The sequence below is a fragment of the Jaculus jaculus genome, chromosome 10 (genome assembly GCF_020740685.1).
Source record: "Jaculus jaculus isolate mJacJac1 chromosome 10, mJacJac1.mat.Y.cur, whole genome shotgun sequence".
In the NCBI taxonomy this organism is placed as follows: domain Eukaryota; kingdom Metazoa; phylum Chordata; class Mammalia; order Rodentia; family Dipodidae; genus Jaculus; species Jaculus jaculus.
Window position 1 is genome coordinate 85,062,471 of NC_059111.1, and position 7,195 is coordinate 85,069,665.

At 42.8% G+C, this 7,195-nt stretch overlaps 1 pseudogene; it reads right to left on the reverse strand.

The window, feature by feature from the left end:
- Window positions 1–662: 662 nt before the first annotated feature.
- Window positions 663–4,460, reverse strand: LOC101617804 (annotated as a pseudogene).
- Window positions 4,461–7,195: the final 2,735 nt, after the last annotated feature.

Sequence of the window (7,195 nt, forward strand, 5' to 3'; positions counted from 1 at the left end):
CTGTAACTTCTTCACTCTAATAAAGTATTCATGTGCAAACTCTACCAAAAGTAAAAAAAATATATATATACTTATTAGAGTGGTTTGTTTTGTAATACATCAAAAGCTGTAAGGTTACAGTTACCTTTTCTCATTGCTCACCTCAACTTGGTGGTGCAAGTTTCTCCTAATATAATTTACATTTAACATGGCAATACAGATTATACTTAATGGACTTAAATTATAATTAGAAAGCAGTTTTATATACAGAAAATCCATAAATATAAAAATTTTATTCCTATTTTGTCTTTAAGCTATGCAAAAATCAGCTCAAAACTTTTCATCTGGGTCTTGTAATAAACATGTAAATACATATTTACAGCGGAGATGTTTCCTGACAGACAGTGAAGACAGAAGGTGTGCTGGGGTTCCCTAGAACCCGTCACTGTGTTCACTTCGGAAGACGATGCCATACGTCATCTTTGCTTGAATGAAGAGTCCTTCCATATACATAATTCAAATAGAGTATTTTTCTTGTAATTAATGAGTCATTCTGCATTGAAATTATCTTTCGAAACACTCCTTGATCCAACAGTAGGGACCTTTAAAAGTTTTTTTCTGATTCTTCTGACATTACACACAGTTCAGTCTTCTTGGCTCATCCTGGGGGACTCCCGGCGGCCTCACATGATGTAGGTCCCATCCCTGCAGTACTTCACAGACTCTATTTGCCTCCTCACCGCCAGAACCTCACGGAAGCCAGTGCTCAGGCCGCCCACGTGCTGGTAGTACGCCTCCTTTTCCACTTGAACAGTCAGGTTGTTGACCCCAGCCTCTTTAAGTATTCCTGCGACCTGCTGCACTATTCTTTGCTCCAGCACGTCAGATGTCGCCTGAATATGAATTGTCTCTGCCACAATACTTGGCAGAGTGACGCCAAAAATTAGAGTCTCGGTAGAATATTAATCCTTCAATTTTTTTTTTATCTTCTCTAGGGCCGTCCGCAGCTCTCCCTTTTACTCCGGTGGCAGTCTCAGAAGCAGGACTTGTCAGGTGTCCTTAATCAGCAGGACAACACTGAGAAATATTAATACAGCAATAAAAAGAGAACACAGAGGGTCGGCAATGAACCATCCGAACTGGTCTATGAGAACTGTGGATACAATCACACCAATACTTCCAAGTGTATCTGCCAACACATGTAGAAATACACCCCTCATGTTGGCATCCATGCCTCCACCTGTGGGTCCGTGGCTGTGTCCGTGCCCATGGTCACTGTGTCCATGTGCATGGTGAGAGTGGCCATGCTCAGATGGGTGGCAGCTTCCTTGAGAGGCCCCGTGGCTGTGGCTGTGGGCATGGCTAAAGGCACAGATGCCAATAAGGTTGATACCAGCCCTCCAACTGAGACTGGTGTTAACATGTTTGTGTCTAACTCCGGAGGGTCAATCAATCTTGTCACCAACTCCATAAATACAAAATACAGCTATTACCATCAGTAAAAGTCCATTAAGAAGTCCAGACAGAATTTCTATTCGGCCATACCCATAGGAGAAAATCCGAGTTGCTTTCCACCAACTCATGAGGGAAGCAAACAGACCCATGACCAGGGCCGAACAGTCAAAGAGCATGTGAAAGCTATCCGAGATCAGGCCTAGACTATTGGTCAGCACTCCATAGAACACCTCCACAAAGGTAAAAAGCAGATCCGAGCATAAGAAGTAAAAGATCTGCCTAGAGTCACTCTCCTCAAGAATCTGCTTGAGTGATTCCTTAATAAACCTAGGGATCGACTGAGAGCTGTGCTGAAAAGCGTCACCTGTGAAGTTATAGAGAGGGGTTCCTCCAGGAGAGTATCCGATGAGGGTGCCTTTCTGTCCTCTCTTAGAAGGAGGTGATAAGATGTTGGCAGCCAGGAGGAAGAATGCGGCGCTCACCACCACGCCTCCAGACAGGACGTGCTCCGTGCTCTCCCACTGTGCTGCCCCGGTTCATGGCCCGAAGCTGGTCTGTTATGGGATGCGTCCAAAATTTCCCAAAAAGGAGAGCGCCGAGGGACATAAGAGAAGCACAGAAACAAGCTGGGATAGAGACTGAAGACGCTTGGCTCCACCGACATCTAGAGCGAGCTTTCTGGAAGCTGTGTGCAAACCAACTTCACAACATAAAGCCAGGACTAGCAACAGCACTCCACCCACGCTTGAGGTCTGCCACCCCTAAGAAGGCGATGGCCGTGTAGAGCATGTGGGTGTGTAGGAAAAATCCCCACAGGAGGTCCCCACGCTCTGCCCGGATAAGGCGACACCCAAATCACTCACTCACGAGAAGCGGTCTTGATGCAAACTGCAAGAGGATTTTATTCCAAGCGCGCTGGGGCCCACAGTCGTACACCGCACAGGGGTAGAGGACTGCAGAGCCCTGAATGCAGGAACAGGACAGTTTTTATAGGGTTTCTAACAAAGCCTGTGCCTTAGACCAATCATTTTTTAATATTAGGAGCCCCGCAGGGTGTTAGCCAGTCAGTTGGTGCCACCCCATAGTTTCTAAGCCAATTAATTTATGACCTTGGTGGTCAGCATTTGCGCAGGTCCTTGGGTGGGAGTAGCAGAGTGTGGTATCAGCCTCCTATGACCTTGGAGGTCTGAGGCAGGCTGCTACAGCTTATGGTGCGAGCTACTAAGGCTAACAGTGTGGGCTATTAAGGCTTATAGTGTAAGGCTATTTACAGAAACCAAATAAGTGGTTCACTTTATTACTCATTTCCCATCCTTGAGGGCTATCTCATGCCCTTTTACCTAGTTTTATATTAGGAGTGGGCTCTGATATAATGAGAAGAGGGATTCTTTACTTGCTTCCAACAGAGAGTAAAGCCTGGAGTTTGAGGTATGCAGGGAGCCTGCTTAAGCTCCCCTTGGAGCGTGATAGTATTTCTGAGCTTCTGAATTCTTGGGCCTTTCAGGTGAGCGCACTGTCATGCCGTCCTTCATGAGGTCATCGTTGTCGAACAGCAACAGGCAGATCACAGCAATGATGGCAAAAGCAGCTCCCCTCGTCTCTGCTGGTCCTCCTTGGGACCCAGTGAACAGGACGCTGAGCAGCGAGAGGACGAGGACGTCCCTGTGCTCAAACAGCAGCAGAGTCCTTAGTGGTCCACAAAGAACCACAAGAGGGAAATGATACAGCCAGCAACTGCATGTTTAAATATTTTGATCCACTGGTGTTTTGTAATAGTTTTCCCAGAAGAAAATGGTTTTGGAAACAAAACCATAAAAAATGCAGTCCCAAGTTTTTTTATTTTTTTTTAAACTTTCTGCCAGGCGTGGTGGCGCACACCTTTTTTTTTTTTTTTTTTAATATTTTATTTATTTATTTGAGAGCGACAGAGACAGAGAGAAAGACAGATAGAGGGAGAGAGAGAATGGGCGCGCCAGGGCTTCCAGCCTCTGCAAACGAACTCCAGATGCGTGCGCCCCCTTGTGCATCTGGCTAACGTGGGACCTGGGGAACCGAGCCTCGAACCGGGGTCCTTAGGCTTCACAGGCGAGCGCTTAACGGCTAAACCATCTCTCCAGCCCCGTTCGTTTGCAGAGGCTGGAAGCCCTGGCGCGCCCATTCTCTCTCTCTCCTTCTATCTGTCTTTCTCTCTGTGTCTGTCGCTCTCAAATAAATAAATAAATAAATAAAAGTTAAAAAAAATGAACTGAACAATGTGAACAGCTTTTAGGAGGTCATGTGATTCAAAAAGTCCTACAGCCTTTAAAACTTTAGTGAAGCACAATGTGTGTCGTTAATCAAGCTCTGGGCACGTCCACCGGCCCTGCCGAACGTCTCCCCCATGCCCGGGGCTCACGAGCAGCCACCACGCCCGGACTCCTACATGTACTTTTAAATGAGCATATATACATAGGCATGTTAAGGAATCTAAATTATATGAAACACTGACCTTAGTTTACTTTTATTCGTTCGTTTGCTATATTTAGATAATAAGATTTCAACAACACTACAAATGAATTATGATTTCAAAATACTGTTTAGGAGCAGTGTTTATAATGTCTGAGCGGAGCTAGTGCTGATGAATAGTCTCTATCAGGAAAATAATGACAAGCCTCACAGTCATTTCACAAAGTCTATTTGAAATTCAACCTATAAAGTACACCTCTACAATGATTCTGACTATTTAAGGAGAAAAATGAAGGATCTACCCTTCAGCTGCGGACCTAGCACTTAGAACACCTAAGTTTATGAGGGACACCCGAGTCAAACCACCACAATAGCATATTTCCATCCTCAAAGAAAGCCATAGCATGATAATGGCCTTGCCTCCTATGCTATCTATTGGGATATAGACTTAGATCATTTCTGTGTTAAATTTCCACTGTGCATATCGGTCTTAATTACCTGATATTGATCAGGTCTCCTGTCACTTTATACAAAACCGGACAATATGGGGATAACATAGATCTGACATTGGTGTGGTCCATTGCTACCAGGCATTTAGGTAGAAGGAAGGAAACTCATACTTTTTAGTTCTTCAGATCACGCAGCATAGAGACTTCACCTTGAGTCTCCAAAATGCAGAACAAGAAGGTAGAAGAGTTGCATCTACGTGTTTTAGCACCTCTCTACCTACTATGCTTCTCAGGGAAGATGGGAAAGAAACAGAATTGTGAAGGATACAGAGGATTGTTAAAACTAGTCCTTTCAAATTGAATGGTACCCAACACTATGCTTTTGCCTTTTGTCCTCATGGCAACCAGCCAAGACTCTATAGGAGATGCCTTTCAGTTAGTTTTTATTTGATGTATTCCTCTTAATTAGACCCCGTCTCAGGATTTTTTCAGGGGAGGATAAGCACAGAGATGTCCCATTTTCATTACACCATGTCAAGTGCACAATCAACACGATTTATCATGGTTCATATTTAACTTCATCAACTGGCTAAAGGAGTGTTTGTCAGTCTTCTCCATTGTATAGTTATCCTATCTTTCCATATGGTACTGTTTGAAAGAAAGTAATTATACATACAACAGCAATTTACATGGGAATTCTTTGGTCTGGAAAATTTATCTATTCTTCTATATCTATTTATTCATTCTAACCAGTCATACACTCATTTATAATGATATGAACTCATACATAGGATTTCTATGTTTGGGGTCATCATTCATTAATACTGTACTTTGTTATTTGCATTGCTCTGGCTTTGGTTATTACAGATTCATTCATACGACTAATCATTATTCTGCAAAAAGTCCAAGTCCTCAAAATAATAAAAGCCTAAGAGACCATCACAACCAAGCAAAGCCCATGGAGACATATGGTTAATTGTAATATTGTTTCCTGAGTGAAATTTTGGTACAGCAAAACAATATTAGGTAAAAAAAAAAGGGGGGGGTCTGTCAATATAGTATGTGCTTCAATTAATAACAGTGAATCAATAATGATTCTGTGTGACAAATGTTCCTTATAACTTTACAAGATGTTAATAACAGGAAACACTGGTTATAGGGCATACAGGGATTCTTTACTATTTTACAAATCTCAGACTGTTCTGACACAAGGTATAAAAAGAAATGGCAATGCCGTTAGCTTCCATTCAGCAGAACTGTGAAGGAGATAAGGATTTGATCTGAGGAGAGCCTCTGTCTGTCATACATGCACAAAGAGCAATATATTTCTCAGCATCCACTAAAATATTGAAGATCTCCAACTCTAAATTTACTTGCAAGCCTCTTAGAAGAATGCTCTGTATCTGTTTCCAAGTTATCTTAGTAACAGCCATCTGAAACTCCCCTCTGCTCACAGGCACCTGCCAAGTTAAATTAGGGTCACTGTGTAGAAATAAGCTCCCCAAAGGCCTAAGGTCACATGGAAAGGTGGAGCTGATTCACAGCCATGAAAATCATCTTGTATGTCTCTGACTATCTGTGCTTGGATCTGAAGACCATTAGTGTCTGTGTTCTGAAACTTACCTTGATAAGCACTTAAATATTTCTTGGGAGAAGCCCTGCCCATGCAGAGAACATTATCTCTTCTGGAAGTGATGACTCGGCATAGCCTGCCCCAAATTGCATTAACCTTTCTGATGGCCATGTCACATACAGCAGTGATAGTCAATTAGGTTACCCAGATCACCCTAGGTTCTTTATGCACTGGAGATTCACACGATTTTTTTTTTTCCAGCTTCACTAAATGTATTTCTGATTTGTGCCTCTGTGCATTGCTCTCTATTTCTTGGCCCATTTATTTCTAGATTTGTAGATTTTCCTTTCTACATTCACTTTTCTTAGGTACAATCCTTAATTTGCATCAGGAACAAAAAATAAGGTAGTGCTTTTAAAGTGCTGAAACTGGGGCTGGAACATATCCCAGCAGGTAAAGTGTTTGTTGCACAAGCATAAGCAAGAATTTAGGACTTTAGTTCAGATCCCAAAATCCTCTTGAAAGTCAGAGACGGTAGTGTATACCTGAAATTTCAGCATCAAGAAGTGGAGCGAGCTTGCTAGATTTCAGCCAAATTGGTGATCTCAGAATCCATGAAAAATACTGTTTCAATAAAATAAGAGAGAGTTATTGGTCACCAATCATGGGCTACAAGAGGGCCTACACCTATTAAATTCTTTATTAAAAAAATAAGGGGACTGGAGAAATGGCTTAGTGGTTAAGCGCTTGCTTGTGAAGCCCAAGGATCCCAGTTCAGGGCTTGATTCCCTAGGACCCACATTAGCCCGATGCACAAGGGGGCGCATGCTTCTGGAGTTAGTTTGCAGGGGCTGGAGGCCCTGGCGTGCCCATTCTCTTGCTATCTATCTGCCTCTTTCTCTCTCTGTCACTCTCAAATAAACAAAATAAACAAAAATTTTCAAAACAATAAGGGATATTTCATTTGTTTGGTGCTAACTTTACTCTCTGTTGGAGAATCTGCTTCTCTTTTTCAGATAGATGCAGATCCCAAGGAGAGAACCACCCCGTCATACCTCAAAAGGGCCCCAGCTGAAACTAATAATAATTGGCAAAACAAGCAAGGGTGCTGTTTTCTTGGTGAACTGGGTACCAGTACAAGGGGGAAGAAGATCAACACAGAGAACAATCAACTCCTACCAAATCAGATCTCCAGAGACACAGAGGTTCTCAATACCTCATCACTGAAGCAGACCAAAAATGAATGCAACATGGCTCAGAAAAATTTTGCAGAAGAGGGGGCAGAAAGGATGTC